Raw genomic sequence first — 16,815 nt, forward strand, 5'->3', positions numbered from 1 at the left:
GCCGGGCCGCGGCCTGCTGCGGGCCGCGGGGCCGCGGAGGGCGGTGGCCTGGCCCGGCCCGCGTGCGCAACAGGCCCCGGCTGCCCCGAAACCGCTGCTTTTTGGCACCAAGGTGGAAGAGCAGCCAGAGAGGAAGCTTGGAGGGGCCTGAGCGCTGGCGGGCCTCGGTAAAGCTGTGTACAAAATGGTAGGTAGGGAGGGAGGCAGGCAGCGCCTGCCCGGAGCGCCTTGTGCGTGCGCTGTGCCTTGGTAACCTTGGGCCGGGTGCGCGCCTGGCCCTCGCGTGGCTTGCGCGGGCTTCTTTCTTTTTTTCCCTTTTCTTTTTTTTTTTGTTTCCACACACTACTTATTTCCTGGCTGGCTGTTAACAGCCTCTTCGCTCAGGGAACGTGTATTTCACATTTTCTGTATACCCACTCTCGCTCGCGTTACCTTTTGCGCGTATAACGATGTGCTGTTTGTCCTAGGGCTGGCAGTCTAGGCGGCGCGGGAGGCTGCTCCTGCCTCGCTGCTGTTTGTCATGGTTGGCGCTCCGCAGATGGCCTGCGATCGCAAGGAGTGGTTGAAGTTGGTTCTGCTTTTTTCCCCACTTTTTTTTTTTTCAGAAGACACGTAATAAAGTAGATGGCAGAATCCTAGCAGTAAGGAATATATGTTCTTTCTACGGGGTGATTCAGGAATCTGCAAAGGTGGGTTTGTTTGTAGTGCTATTTAAACTGAGCACTTCAAGTCTGCAAAATCAGAGCCTGTATCTGAGACTGAATAACGAAAGTGTGCTATCTGCCATGAAATGTAAATAAATAGTTAAAAAACACATTAAGCAGAACCTCAAAGCCAACAAAGGAAGGTGTAATAGAACTTTAGGAAAAGATTGCTGTATCAACAACAACAACAAAAACCCACATTCTTTAAAAATGTCTCTCTAGTGTGCTTCTAAATTGAATGACAGTGAAATTTGACTTTTAAGTTCATATTTGACCAGAAATCAAATGTTTGGAAAATCTTATGGAGCTTATGCTATTAAGGAGCATTTTTCGGACTTAGAATTTTGTTGCGTTGAGGAATGACTGAAGAAGCAGTGGAGGATTGTTTCCCCATGCCTGAAAAAGGTAATTCTTGCTACCTTCTCTAATAATACAGGAAGAAATAATAAAGTTTAGTTTTTGTGAAAAAAAACTATATAGGAAGAGAGAATAGTGGTCATTCCTTGTCTGGGGTTATTTTCTGTCATCATGATTATTAGGCTAGTGTAGTCAAGCATTTATTAGAATAGACCTGTCCAATTACATACACACATCATGTGAACATTTTTTTCTTCTGAGAAACAGCACTGTTAAACTGTGCTGTAACTTCTCAATGGAAAGAATGATCCATACCAAAGAGCTGTACCTAACTTACTGCGATGTAAGAATTTTGATATCATTAAAAACCTGTAATCTTTAAAATTTAGCAGTTTAGTTCAACTGTATTTCGGTTAAACTGTTCTAATTATGCTCTCTGTACTCCTAGATCTAGCGCATGGATTTCTAGTGTCTCAAAGTTACCTGAATTTGTTCAGTATCAGTGTTTACTCCAAATATTTTGTATGCCGTCCATCTTTGAAAAGCTTCTGTTGAAGGGTCAAGACAGATGACAAGCTAATTTTCACCTAAAGCTTAGAAGAATCTAAAGCTAAATCTAAAACCTTTTTTTGGTAATTGGCTGCTTAAGATGATAACTTATGCTAAGGATATGATGGTAGGAGTCAGGCAAAACTTACTGTATATGGTAAAACTTTTGTGACTCTGTTTATAAGCAGTTCCAATATGTGGTCTTACTGACTTAATCTTCTGTAGATTGCCCTCAATCTATTTTGGCTATACAGAAGTTTGAAAAATGTTCTGAGTATGAGATATTGAGAACCTCACATGCAGGTAGCACAAACTTCATCTGCTGAGTAGGGCAAACTGTATAAAGTTACTAAACAAATTACTGGTGCAAAAAAAGATGTTATCTGAAAGTGTTCTTTGGTAGCTTACAAGGCATGGAGTAGAGAAATGTTTATAAAAATCGGTTGACCAGTGCTTTTCTAGCACATTCTTGGTTATGCTTTAGAAGATCAAACATTAGAAAGCCTGAAAATCCATCAGAACAGTTTTAACTAGAATGATGCGTCTCTGCATTTAAACAAACAGAAATGTCTGTCGTGTCTGATTCTTGGTGACTGGAACTTGATCATCACAATTTCACTTTTCTAAGTCAGTCCTCAAGAAATTATACTTATCCTCCCCTTGCCTCCTTTGCTGCTGTTTAGCCTCTGAGAGGAAAAACATAGTTCTGTGATGCAAATGACACTGCAAGTCCAAACTAATATTAAGGCTTCACTGTACTGACCACTGTGCAGATGCTTTAAGCCATCCTGCATGCTTTGCTAATAACCCACTCCTGAATGTGGATGCAATTTATCCTGGCAAGATTTTTGGGATTTTTCCAAGACAGCTTTTTCTTTAGTTCCATTTCCATTTCCTCTCTTTCCAATTTAAATAAACTATACCATGATTTTATTTTGTAATTGTCTACAACATAAATGCTCGTTAGACTGGTTACGTTAGCCACCAATCACCTTTTGGTGACCCGTGAACAACTTTTTATGAAAGCAGGGCACAGGACTCAGGTGAAGTGTTTACTTGGACTGTTTACAGCATAGGCAGTTTGGACAGAATTGTCATGTGCTAGCTGATCGTAGGAGACTGTCCTCCAGTTGCACTGGATATTAAATGTATATGTATTTAAGTGTTGATATTATTTGGTTCTCTGTATGTACATGAAGAGTTGGCTGCTGCTTTGAAGAGATCTGATTCCTGAGTGAGTGAAGAAAGATGCCACAAAGTAGGGTGCTTAGCGTGATAATGACAGTAACTTGTTAATTATGTGTTAACATACAATAGTTAGAGCTGTGTAGCTAATGAGGCAGCTTTCATAGAAAAGTAATGCAAGAGGTAGTGAAGGAAGTACTGATATAGGACTTTAATTGTGCGGGTTAAATGCAGAGACAGGAGTGACTTTGGTTCAGCTTACTCTAAAATGAAAGAGAAGGTTCAAAACGACTTGAAGATCAGCTCAAGATAATTRAACACTTATGTATTCCTTTTCTAATATCTCAGTTGAGAATAGAGGAGAGACTGAAAATGGTGGGGCCACAGACTTAGCTGGATTCCAAATGGGTGAAGCAGTGCAAGCTTAAGTCAGCAAGGCTGATTGAGGCTGGGGTAATCTGCAGGGATCCCCACTATTTTATTCCCTTTGATGCATCTATTCACTAGCAGCCTGAAAAGCCTTGCTTCAGAAACTGTTGGAAATGCTTTGAATGTGGGACAGATTCATGTAAGATGTTACAATCCTTACTTGCCCTGAGGATGTGAGTATTGCTTTAACAGTTGATCAGAACAAGTCTAGCATAATAGATTTCAATGCATGGTAGTCTGTGGGCTACTTTTAAGGGACTCACAAAAGGTAAGTAAGAACAGACTTAAACTTCTATATATAGGCCTAAATCTTTATTTAAAAACTGTTAGGAATCTGCAAAATGAAGAAGAAAACCACTACTGATTTGCAATTCATATTTGTTCCTCAGAAAATACAGAGTAACTGTGTTTTCACTAGATTTTGCTTCCTAATATTTGTGAGAGAACAAAAAATATTTTGACAGCACTGTTGCAGTTTGTTACACAAGCCCACCATAATGCCTTTTGCTACAACTCCTGGATTTGAACAGGAAATATAAGAAGTCGGTTTTTATCATGCTTTTTAATCACTTCAAATGGCTTTGCAAAGGAGCCATATACCTATCCCTCTTCTTGCAGATGAAAGTGAGGCACCAAGAGCTGAAATGACTTGCCCAAGAGCATTTACAGGCTATTAACAGGGCCAGGAATAGAACCCAGGGTACAGGAGTCCTTATCTAAGGCTTTCTCTACAGTGTCACATTACTCTTTCAGAAGCGTAAGATTTGCCTATTATTTCTAACTGTCTCATAAGCCATTAATTTATCCCTGACTAAAAATACTATATTGAAGACTTTGGACTGACCCGATGTGGGCTACTGACTTGGTCGTCTTTAAACCCTTTAAAAGGATTGTTTCTCATAAGCTTGGAAGAAATGAACCTTTCAGAAGTAGTGATATCTAGAACTGATTTAACCTGCTTGCTCTACAGCTAAAAATATTAATGTAGTTTCTTTGCAGTTCCTCCCCTGCCCCACCCCATCCCAATTCCTCTTAGTTACATTTTACATTCCATGTAATGCAGCCAAATCTTACCACTCTTGTAGCAAAAGATTCTTAAAAATCTCCTCAATTTACCTGGAATCCATATCTCTTCTGAAATCATATGGCTTGATTTTTAGCTGACCTTAGTGGGTCACCTTCTGAGTGAATGTCTGTGACTGGGAGTCTCTTGCTGTATCAGCTTGGTTTCCAAAATAGAGGAAAGAATGAAGATCTCAGAAAAAGAAAAACATGCATGCTGTTACATATAAGCACACGTGACTGTGGCACCATGTGCATCTAACCTGCTAATTTTGATTCTCCCCTAACAGAAGCTTTCTGGAAGCCTGAACGCTACCAGTTCTCATTAAATTTTTTAATAAAAGCAGCTGCCAGAAAGAGTCTAGAGGGATGGTGCTTAAGCTTTAAAGTATCATGAGAACTGCCCTTGTAGGTGTTGTATGATCCTCATACATCACCTGGCTTCAGGATTTTCTTGGGACTACTTCCAGAGGAGGGAGAGCAGGTGTGATGCTTTTCCCTCTGAATGATGTCAACGGACATAAAAGCACCCAGTTTGCTATCAAGTGGTGGCAGGCCAGTAGCAAAGAGGGAAACCGAGGTGTGTTTCTGTGGGCTGCCCCAACAGCTGCAGAGCTCTGGGGATTGGCCTGAGTCTGAGCCCCAGCAGTGCTTGCTGGCAGAGGTGGGTGAAGCCCAAGGCCCTGTTGAGAGGTGAGCAGGCTCGTAGCAGGCCTCGGTACTGCAATCRCTTGTACAGTTTTGCATTCTGTACCTGGGAATGCTTGCAAAATTGGTTCAATAGCCACTTCTATTTCAACAAAATTTTATGAAATTGGTATGTTCAATCCCAGCTGTAAATCAGGAGCATGAGAGGTCTGGAGCTCAGAGTGAAAGGAGCAAAGACTTGTACTAGAAATGTATTCACAGAAGCCTAAATGACAATTCTAAAGTAGCATTAGGGGAGAGGTATCTGTGCAGACCAGCCTTGTGTCAATGATAGGAGTTTACATTAAGCAAGTAGTTGTAATGGGTGATATCCTGGTTAAAGCCAAAATGTTTTGGCTGCAGTGGAGCAGGACTTATTTTTACCTAATCATGAATAAGGAGTGCAGTTAAAATCCCCCAGAAACAGCAACRCTGTCAGATTCTTATCAATTGCAAGGAATCGCATAGTCAAAATTATAGCCATGCTTCAATGTAATGCTTAACGTTTGTATGTGAAGATCGAACCGCTTCAAGCACCTAATCTGCATTTTCAGCCTTGTTTTCCCAGTGACACCCACTGCCCTCCATTGGCTGAAGTGCCTGAGCTTTGTCCTTTGGATTGAACTGGTTTTACATGTTTCAGATAGTCTGAATCAATATGCAGCTTCTGTTTTAAAATACATTGGGTGTAAACAACGCAATTTTAAGGGTGACCCATCAAAATAGCATGATTCTCCAACATTATCTGTCTAGGTACTTAATGTAATACTGAGATCAAATGATGTTTTGACTTGGCAATATCATTCAAGACTTGCTTCTCGCTGTCCCCACTCAAACATGAATGCACAGTGATTAAAAGGTGCGGGCTACACATTGCATCCATAGGTCCTCTAAAGTCTGTGGCTCAAATCAGAGAAGTTTTTGCTAAATCTTTCTGTAAATTCCTAATTTCAGATTTGTCTTGGACTCTGTCTCCATTTCTTGGACTCTGCTCTTGTTTCACTCATTACTTCAGTATCACATGCATATGACAAGATCTGTCTTTACAGCTGGGTTTTCCCCTCATCCGACAGGTATATCTGTTGTTTATATTGCCTTGGAGAGGGTATACCCTGAACAAATCTTTCATTATGAGAGTCAGCCCTGAGTGAGGAAGGATTACAGGAAGCGCCTTGRTTGTATCAACTGGAAGAATCAATCATTTGATAGAAGGAGGCTGGAGTTATGTGAGAGCCTGTCTCCAGATTCAGAAGTGCCAAAGGGGAAAAATGGCTTCTTCAGGGAAGTTCTTGCTAGTTTGGGGAATAATTCTCCCCCAAAATTTAGCAGGGGAAGCCTGAGCTCCCCATTTTTACAAAGCACTCATACTCTCGATGCTCATCAAAGACAAACTGCCAGGAGCAGTAAAAGACACTTTGCTTCATCCTCATTATGAGCAGCTAAATCTGAAATAAGCACTAGAAATCCCATGCTTCATTTTCAACTTGTTCAATTGTTGGCAATATTGTGGAGCATCCTAAAGGTGCTTCTTAAATCAGGATCTCTGTATACCTCAGCAGTGAGAGGTGATACCTGTTTCAGTCCTGGAGACAAGAAACTGAAGGTGTCTGTAGTCTCACCATCAACACATTATGAATACATGTGGTGCAATTGCCTTCACATCAAATCTCGTGAGCACATAGCTGTGGAGTGTGGTATGATTTTACCCTATCAGCAACTGGTTGTGTTTACCAGTGGGAACAAATTTTTTCATGCTAAGAAAGGGGGACTATGAGGAACGTGACTGTTGTTTGCAGCCTGCTAGATCAATGCCATTTCAGATCTGCTTGAAAACTTCATCCTTTTCTGCAGAGAAATTCTTTAAATGTTGAAAGGTTGTGAAATGATAAGGATCCCTGAAATTACCATGAGTCCAGCAATGACTGACCAGAAAAAAAAAAATTGGTGCTGCAGGTCCTTCGTGTGCATCTTGCCTGTTTGTTCCTTCTCTGAACCAAGCTTTGGGTTGGGCAGCTAGAAGAGAGGAGTCTAGGTCCTTATTTTCCACCTTGCAGCCTCCATTGCATCTGTCAATTATGGCTTATCTAATGAGTAGGGGAAAATATCTAGTTATCAGTCTTTATCCTTTTGACTGCTTCATGAAAGGTATTTCCTCAGAAGGGGTGTTTAAATGTTCTGAAGAGTATTCTGGAGTTAGGCTCTAAACCGTCATAGCTGTTGAAAAGCAGTCCTGTTCTCCACAGGCATCTTTTTGCTGTTCCTACCCTGTCCCCTCTTTTGTCAGCACTAGTGTTTATGCAGCAGCACAGTGAAGCAGATCAGGGAGATAATCTGTTTGGAAGCTAAGCCAGCTGAAGGAGCAGCTAGTTTTCAGGCCCTGTGCACCGAGAAGTGGTGGGAAAGCATGGCCCCAGTGTAGTGAAGGAAGCTTGCACACAGATTGACTTACTGCAATCCTGGAAACATGCCATTAACAAATTCCCAAGGCCTTTGGGTGAATATTCAAAAGTTACCTTTGATTAGGTATGTTACACAGGAATACTGGAATCCCTCTCAGCCATAGCCCCCTGCTCTAGGATCTCTGTGCTGCTGCTGAAGCAACAAATTACGTTTCTTGACTGGTGTCCATTTAAGCATGCAGCAGCATGTGCTTAAAAGGTGACAAAGGTGATGTCACACAATATATATAGCTTTAAGGAGTTCATTTCTCTTGATTGCCACTTGGTGGAGATGTTGGTTGTTGTCTTCAAGGAGCTTTGGACTTCCACTGTTGAGGGCAGGTAGCATGTAATGTCGGCAAGGGGTGTTTTACAGGTCAGTAATGAGGGGTGACTTTTTCCAGTGCTGCATGGTTTTTCCAGAAATCCTTGTGTTCAGGACACATGGCTTCCTATTTGTACTCCATTTTATATGTAAACATTTCTACACTTATCAGTGTGAGCTAATCAACAGCAGGAAGTATTTTGCTAGGGACAACTGATCAAATGTAACACATTTTCAGCTTAAGATGCTGCAAGCATTTCCTTTTGAATCCTCCCTTATTTGTCATCCTAGGTTATTCTAGAGCTAGAAGGTTTTCCTATCCCATCTTTATCCCATCAGTCAAAGGCTGACTGCGGTCTTTTTGTCTCCCCAATAGCACTGTTTCTCTAGTGAGATCTGAACTCTGTCCTCTCATCTTCAGTGGATCAGCTCTCACTTTCTCCAAATATACGATTATCAGTGCCTTTCACTCTGATGTCCCTGGTTGAAGTATAGTCCTTTGATCTCTGTCCRTCTGTCACTTCTAGGGTGACAGTCCTTGTAAGGAATCTTGAAGGATACTGAATGTTTACTTGCCACTAACTAACTATTCTGGAGAACGGGTATGTAATGTATACTTGCAAAGGTGAGTGGTGGATTGCATCCCTGGGAGATTTTCAAGGATTTTGCAGTTGAAGAGAACTGAGTGCTTGCACTGCCTACTTGCTTCAGTTTGTGGTGTGCCTTATAGGTACTGTATTCTCTGGTCTTTGGTGTTTGTCATCCCCCACATGTGAATGTAAATACCAAGAGATATGTAACCTTTCATTATGCAAAGGGCATAAAAACAGGAATTTACCCAAATTAACTGATAAAAAGTGCGCTGTGTATGGAAAATGGTCTGCTCTCTCTCATTTGCCTATGACTAATGTCTCAGGTTCTCATCAGTTTTATGCTGACAAGCAGAGATAGAGGCCATCCATTCAGAAGACTGTGTGTAAATGAGATCAATAGCACTGTAAAATCCTCTCTACTGACTACTGATGATGAGCATCAGTGTAATCTAGCTCTTGAAGAAATTTACACAATATAGATAAATGCATACTGTAAGGGTAACAACTGGTTTAAATATGTTGTATAAACTCTGTTTTCCTCCGCTTGTTTGTATCTAGCACTACAAACCCAGGTTTTCTGAGGCACTGAAAATCTTACACCCCCTGGTTCCTCAGCTTAAGTTATGCTTGTCCTCACTGCAAAGCAGAAGAGGAAAATGGAAAACTGAGATTCTCATGTATTTTTAAGTCTCAATTAGCTAAGATGATAAGGAAAACTTGAATAAGACAACATCAGTCTCACATTTTAGAGAATTTTCCTATTTGGAATAGGATAAAAAGAAGTAATATTTCTCTGATGTTTTGTGTAGACAGTTTACTGACAGTCAATGCAAGTGCATGTTGAGATGGGTAGACTAGCTATCATTGTAGAAATTCATAAATGTTTGACCTTTATTGTTTCTTTTGTAATTTCCATTTCTTAAAATCTGATCTTTGTCTTGCTTGCTTTTTTATTTTGCTGGTGAATTTACTGTGTGTGATTGATTGGATGACTTTGTCTTGTAATGTAGCTTAGCAAAAACTAGGCACATTTTGATGCAAATGTATTTTTTTTTAGCTTTACATTTATGTAGGTAGTATTACTTCTGTGAACCACTTTCAGTATGAAATGCCATTTTATTTGTTCACAACAGAAAACTGAGTTGAGCGCTTTATTTTACTTTTTCAGTGATATGATCTGATGCACAGAACAAATGAGAAGAAGAAAAAACATAAAATGTTCTTTAAATAAACTCTTTTCCAATGTGACGTTACCTGTAATAGTTAATGTTGTGCAGTGCTGTACAGTGCAATATGCAGAGCTATCCTGCATTGCTCTGAAGGTGCTTGGGTGGATAGTGGAGGTCCAGCTAGCACAATCACAGTTTCCACAGTCTGCATGAGCATCTCGGCAGTTAGCTACATTCTTTTGCAAAACACTGTAGTGGATAACATACACATACCTTCAGCATTTCCGTACTCAACCCATGAAGTGTGGGAGAAAGAAGCTACCGGTCTGCTTTATAAGTCAAATTTTTGGAGGTGTGGAAGAGCAGTCAGTGAAGGAGCTAAAAAGATGATAGGAGAATGGATTGGCTTGCTTTTAATTAGAACCATTCTGTTTATCACCCATATCATGAGATAAAAAGGGAAAAACATCCTTTACTATAGCACATGTACAAAGAGAAAATATTTGTACTGTAGTTATTGAGTAATTTCAATTGACCTGCCAAATATAATTGAATAGAAATAAAAGCATTCTCTTTACTTCAACAGTAAGTGTATTTCCCTTGTCATAGTGTATGAGATACACACAACTGGCATTATATTTATTTCTAATGACCTTTGTCTGAAATTCATAATACTGACAATTCAAAATCAAAACTAGCATTTATTTCTCTGTCAGACAAAAAACAAATCAAGCCCAGTCAGTAAACTTTTCTCTAATGAACATGAGCTTTCTTGTACCTTTCCCCTTACAGAAACCCAAAGTAAAAAGATAGGACTTGCATTGTAGCTTGTAAGAGAATGTAAACCACTGAAGGACATTGACAACTTGGAGAGCTCAGGGCTGAAGAATCTTCTGTTTTGTTTTTTGGGGTTTTGTTTTTTTCCTCTTGCCAAGGAGTAACCAGCCCCTGAACTTTACTGCTCGTCTACTCACAGGTGTGGTTCTCTGACATGGCAGGAGAGGTATGTGCTGCCTCGGCTGTTGTTAGTCATGTACAGTGACCTGTGCTCTGTTCTCATTTCCAGCATTGCAAACTAGCAGAGGTGACCGATGCTGTTACTTCATATGTTACTGTAAAGTGGATTCGAATCTGCTGCTCTTGGATTTGTTTGGTTAGCTGACAGTATCTATAAAATGAATACCTTCTGGAGCGTTTCACTGTAACGTGAAGTGTGCATCATTTTTAAGGGTTAAACTTTACTAAATGAAGCAAAGCAATCTGAGCTCTTTCCTCATATGAAGGGGAAAAGTTTAAGAAACTTAAATTAAGATCATTCTACATTTAAAAACTCATTAAATATCAGGAAAGTGTGTGAGTAACCCACCCTCAATTGATACAAAAGACTTTTTTTTACTTTGCATGAATGTGTAGACTGAAGCTCCCTCAAAACCAATATATATTTTTTTTTGCTTCTGACTAAAAATCATGCAAAGGGATGTTACAGGGTAAAAACTTTGAGTAACTATTAAGCTGACAATGTATTATCTAAAAAATAATGGTAGAGGAAGGAAAACTCTTAATTGATTGCTTTTCTTTTCTAAAATATACCATAAGGCAGTTCTGACATGAATTTAATGACATGAAGGGAATAATATAAGCTATTGTACTACAGTGTAGGATACACATTTTAGATGAATGAAAAATGCAGGAAGTTTGAATGATGAGTGTACATAAATTTACTCATCTTTTATATAAACGCCTTCTTGAGGTGCTGACGTTTTCAGTACATTAGTTGTTCATAATGAATACTCTTGTATAAAACATTTCAAAGGTAATTTTCTAAGGGCAAGGAATGACTAAAAGTTATTCACTAAAGGACAGTCAGTAATCTGAGTCTGAAAGGAGACCGATGGGAAATGAAATAAACTGATGTAACAGGCAAAAGTTTGCTTATATTAAAGAATCACCTGCCCTTTTATGGATTCAGTGTCCTAAAACAGAAGCTACAGAAGTGTTGTTGGCTGATGCAGAGGCAAAATCATTATGTTCTAATCATGTGCCATTGAAGGAAAGGTGTGTGGGGGAAATCTTGGCAAAATACCCGTACCTGTTGTAGCAGAAGTGCAGAAGAGGTAGTCACCTCTTCTGCTGCATGGTAAATGCAGTTGCTTTTATGCTATACATTTCAGGATGGATAAAATGAATCAGTGAAGAAATACTATGTTTAAGGAATATGCTTAAAAATAAGAAAAATAAATCAGTTGATCTATCAGACTGCTTCCAGGCAGTAGTTTTTAAATAACTTGTTGTATATTTCTTGGCTATTACAATCTTGCATAAGAGCTTTTCCAGCTTCATAAAGAGAATTAATGTGAAATCAGTAATGACATTTGAAAATTCACCAAACACTTCCCATCCAGAAAGTCTTCACTTTGAGTGCCACTAATGCTACATGGAAAAACCGCACACAGAGACCTGACTTCAATGGCAGATGAAAGAGAACGCAGAGTAGATCGAAAGCACAGGGAAGAAAGATGCTTCAGAAGCAGCTGGAAGGAATGAGGAAGACCTGCCTGTTCCCCACACAAGAGCAAACCTGGAAACAGCCACTGTGGGCATCAGCTTGCAAAAAGCCTTTTGCTTGATGATGTAGCCTAAATGCTAACAGCGATGTCCAGCTAAAGGATCCAAACTGGCATGAACAGCAACCAAAAATTCACTTGATGTTGAGAACCTCAACAGAAGCACAGAAACATGAGTTTCCCGTGGTGTATTAGGAGCGTGTTACCTGCTGGACTCTAGGCAATGAAGAGGATACTTGTTCTGCTGTCTCAGAAAGCCTGGAATCATTGTGGAAATGGGCATAAACAAAACCATAAAATGGATGTTTTATTTTATACTTTTAATACAAGCACAATGAGGAGCACTACAACATGTGAGTGCAATGATACATGGTAATCTTGTGACTGCATGTGTTCAGGCTACTTCACTCCTGGAAAAGATGCACTGTAGTTACACAAGTTAATACAACTGTAATTACCTACAGTTGCCACGTTTGATCTGGGAAAATAAATAAGATTTGTCAGTACCCCCTCTCCTCCTCCTCCCTCCCCCAAGCAACGCAGAATTGTCTTCCAGTCTCTTCCGTAGCATCACTCAGAAATAGCAGCAGTAGAGCAAGCCTGTAGAAACTGGGAGGCAGTGGTCTTTCAAGAAAGGCTGAGCTGAGCTGTCACACCCAAGAGCGAGGTTCAGAGAGTTTGGTCGGTGCTGTCTGCGTCACACGTTAACCATGTTTGCGCCAGACACCCATGCCCCCACCCTCTTAGTGGCTTTCAAAGGAGATTTTAAAATATACTACTTTGTTGCTCATTTTGATTTCCTGTTTTGGGGACTCGTGTGTCTCATGTTTCCCCAAGTTTTTCTCTGACCTTAAGAGTCAGAAATGTATTTTTCTTTTTACCTAAAAACTCAGATTCTCATGGAAGCACTTGACTCCAGAAGCTGAGGCTTAAACCAGCAGATAAGAGATTCATGATAAAATTGGCAGAATTGCACTGCTCTAAGCACTTCCAGAGACATATGCTGCTTTTCCTACTCCTGGAAGTAGTCCCACAGATGTCTCATGATTATTCACTTGAGTCATGGTTGCAGAATTGATTTTTTGGTATTTTGGATTCCCAGATTCTTACATTGAATACGTATGGTCTTTAAAGTGCAAATTCTAATAGAAAAGCTACCTATTTTAAAACACAGAAGAGATGTTTCACCAAAAAACAATGTTTTGAATTTAAACTAAATTGCCTCCTGAATTACAGTTGTATTTGCTCAAACTAAGACATCTCCAAGGACAAAGAATCAAAAATACAAAAGTAAACTGGACATGGCACACTCCTATTAAAAGTTTTTTGTTTTTTTTTCTTGTGGTTTTCACCAGTCATATTATTGTGGTATTAGTCACTAGGTGGTGCTGTCATACATAGTCTGCTATATTCCTTTCTTCAGATGTGAGTGGCCTAAACTGTAAGTTTTCAGCTGGAGTTTATTTTGGAAGGAAACTATGGGAGTTATTAAGCTAGAGAGAAAAATCTCTTGCTTGTTTGGACTAGAGTGAATTTTTAGAGTAAAATTGCTCTAGAGAGTCTGTATCTTGTTTTTTCGCTGAGGTTCCTCAAAGATTGTCTTGAAAGATTCCTGCCTGCCTGAAAGATTCCTGAAGGTTGTCTATGTGCCATTTATGATCACCTCTGCTCCCAGGTTCATGTGCTCTGTAAGAAACTTTGGTAGTGCTAAGCCTGTACTTACAAGCTGTTTAATTCTGTTTTGCAAGGCTTTAATATCTAACGTTGTTGAGATAATAATGACTTATTTTCCATGTGTGTTTTTACTGTTAAAGAGCTGAATTTGTTGCATATATTTGTATATACTATACCATTAACTGATGTTGGACAACATGAGAAAACGTGCACGTTACAGATATAATTAAAGAACTTTAGCTTCTTTCATTTGCATTGCCATTTTAAAATTGCATTTCAGTTTCATTCTATCAGTTTTTCTTATAAAAACAAATTCTGTCTGTAACAAGCCTTTACAGAGTTCAAAATCTTAGATATATCCTGATAAAAGAGATTCATTGAGTACTAGAGATGGTCTGAAGATAGCAAACACTTCTCGATGCTTTCTCTATATTTTCCAAAAAGCTTCTGGAACATTTGAATTAGATAAATGAACCCCAAGTCATTTCAGTTTTCAGGCAAGGAAAGTTGTTTTCTTCTTCCTCACTTGTAGTATTTTTTACGAGAAGTGAGGACAAGATCAGACAGATGGAAGGGAAAAAAGTGCRAAGGAATTGTGATATCAGAATCTTCCAAATTGGAGGATTGGTTTGAAAAATGAAAACATTAATTGCGTAGCTTCCCCATCTAAATTTCAGAAAGTTTTTTAAAATGCCATTTTAATTTTAGAAAATGCTGCATTTATTCAAAGAGGCCTGAGAATGAAAAATATTGCTAAGTTCTATTAAGCATTTTCATATGGAATCTATTTTCAGCCACATACCAGCGAATGCAAATGTTATTTTTTCGAATGAGATCCTGATCTTGCAATGCCTTTCCATTTATGAGTCCCTTTTAAGTCTTCCATTGTGTTTTGAGTCAGATCCTTTCCACTCACTTTTTTTTTTTTCTGTATCAGCCTCTTGCAAACTTACCGTAGAGCAAAGTTCACAGTTATTTTCCACAGGCACAAGAAKGATTTCCCCTCTCAGGGGTGTACTTGGCTTTTCACAGTGGAATCCAAGCACAAATTAATACCAGTTCTAATCATTTACAATAAAGTTTCTTGTGGTATACAATGCTTAACACTAAAACTTACAATTTGTGATTTAACTTGTTAGCCATTCAGAAGCTTTTTAGACTCTTTAATCAGATGAAATGGCTTAGTGGTTTTTGCATCACTGCTACAGTACCAGCATTGACATTTGTCTCAGTGTTGGTGTTTCCGTTAATCTCCTACTTTGACAATAATTTAGTAATGTTAACATACCAGCTTTCTAGAAAAAAAAAAAGGTCATCTATGTGCAATTAATTGAGAAGCTGGAAAATGTGAGTGCAATGCAAAAGCCAAAAAAACCCCCCCAAACCTGACTCTTCTTTAAAGTTCATGATATTTTAGTTTTCTGGGATTAGCAATATTGTAGCATTTAGATTCTCTGAGATGTATCTATTTTTCCTTGTCCCTGTGAGGTTAAGTTTATTTCCATGTATTTCATAGGTAAGAAGCAGCTGAAATTCTCTTAGGGAAGAAAAAAAATGCAAAACCTGTTTGTTCTCCCCTGATGGGTTACTACAGATTTTATGACTCTTAGTAGCAACCAGGATTTGCGCTCACATCCCTGATCAAAATTTCCACCTCGCCATCCTTCTGCACTGACTCTGTGCTGGTTGTCAGCCTGGCTGCCACCCTCCAGCCTAGTGCAGCTGAATGAATCTTTTAATTCTAGCTTGGAAAGTGCTTTGTGATCCTTTCGCATGAGAGGTTAATGTTCAGACTATAGTCGCTCTTGTCAGACAAGTTTTTGTATTTCTCACTGGACATTCGTTGCTGTCATCTGGAGCTGATGAGACTAACTGTTGTTGGACTGTGTCAAGTAACTAGGTATAACAGGAGAGAACCGAGCATGCATGAGTCAGGGTCAAACCGTTTAAGTTCACAATACCAACGACCCAGTTTTCTCAGTTATATTTCACCAGATGCAGATTTAAAAAAATTAAGCAGGTTGTTTACGTAACCTACACTACCTATTAGAGGGCCATAAACAACTGTATCACAAAATGAAAACATAGGTGGAGAAATCTGATTGGGGATTTTGTGCGGGTTTTGTTTTGGAAGAGCCAGCCTCATCAGATGCAGGTTTATGGAAAAGTATCACCCAGTTATCAGTGCAGATCCATCAGGCCTTGAGAGACTGCTGCTAGCACAAGTTGGCACTGTGAACTGGGCATTGGGCTGGCAGCYGTCCAGCCCAGCGCCTCACTGTACTTTCCCTTCTGGCTTTGAGATGTGCCCTCTGGACGATCCCCTTCCCACCTCTCTGCTCTCCTCCTACCATGCGATTGTTTTGTCCTTTTAGACTTATGCTCCTGGGGAGGGCAGGTCTGCAAGCTCCCTCTTACTAGGTGTTTGCAAAGTACGCAGCACAATAGTGCTGATCTCAGTTAAGATCTCCAGGCGCCTCTGCACTCCCAATAATAGTTACCATTAATAGCAAAAACAACTAGTTGTAATACAGTGCAGAAAGGGGAATAGCTTGGCATCATTAATGTCAAGTTTAAAGAGCAAAAGTATCTGACAAGCTCTATTTGTGTTTTCATTACCTGTCATCCTCTGGAGGACCATACGCATATCCCTGAATAGGGATCCAATTTCTGCCCTTACTTATACCCTATGTAACCTCATCTGTTTCAAAACAAGATTTAATGTCATTAGAGCAGATTGGCATGAAATCAAGGGCAGGATTTCATCCTAGGAATTCAGGATGTCTTTACTTATTTTTATAAGCACCTGGCATCAGAAGGGTCATTGAGAAACCTACCCACACCAGACTTTCTTCCTAGCTCAGTTCCCGATTATATCTCCGGTCCTTCTTCCTATGCTGTTTTTCATTATACTAAGTGGCTAGTGGCTACTTTTAACATCCTTCAGGATATTTTATACTCCTCTTGGTCTGTCTCATCCAGATACAAGAGACAATTGCGTGGTCAGTGGTCATTACCTAGGAACTTGGTCAGCCCTCATCATGTTCTCAAAATTGATGCTAGGTTAATACTCATGTCT

At 39.6% G+C, this 16,815-nt stretch overlaps 1 long non-coding RNA gene across 2 annotated transcripts; it reads left to right on the top strand.

The window, feature by feature from the left end:
- The first annotated feature begins 12 nt into the window (after positions 1-12).
- On the top strand, positions 13-13,991 carry LOC112974935. Of its 2 annotated transcripts, XR_003256424.1 has the most exons (4): positions 13-187; positions 468-689; positions 9,498-10,651; positions 11,901-13,991. It is a non-coding gene; the product is annotated as an uncharacterized LOC112974935 (long non-coding RNA). The 2 variants fall into 2 exon arrangements; XR_003256423.1 differs by having other exon boundaries at positions 10,565-13,991.
- The last annotated feature ends 2,824 nt before the right edge of the window (positions 13,992-16,815 follow it).

The sequence above is a fragment of the Apteryx rowi genome, unplaced genomic scaffold, assembly GCF_003343035.1.
Source record: "Apteryx rowi isolate R43461 unplaced genomic scaffold, aptRow1 scaffold_64, whole genome shotgun sequence".
NCBI lineage: Eukaryota > Metazoa > Chordata > Aves > Apterygiformes > Apterygidae > Apteryx > Apteryx rowi.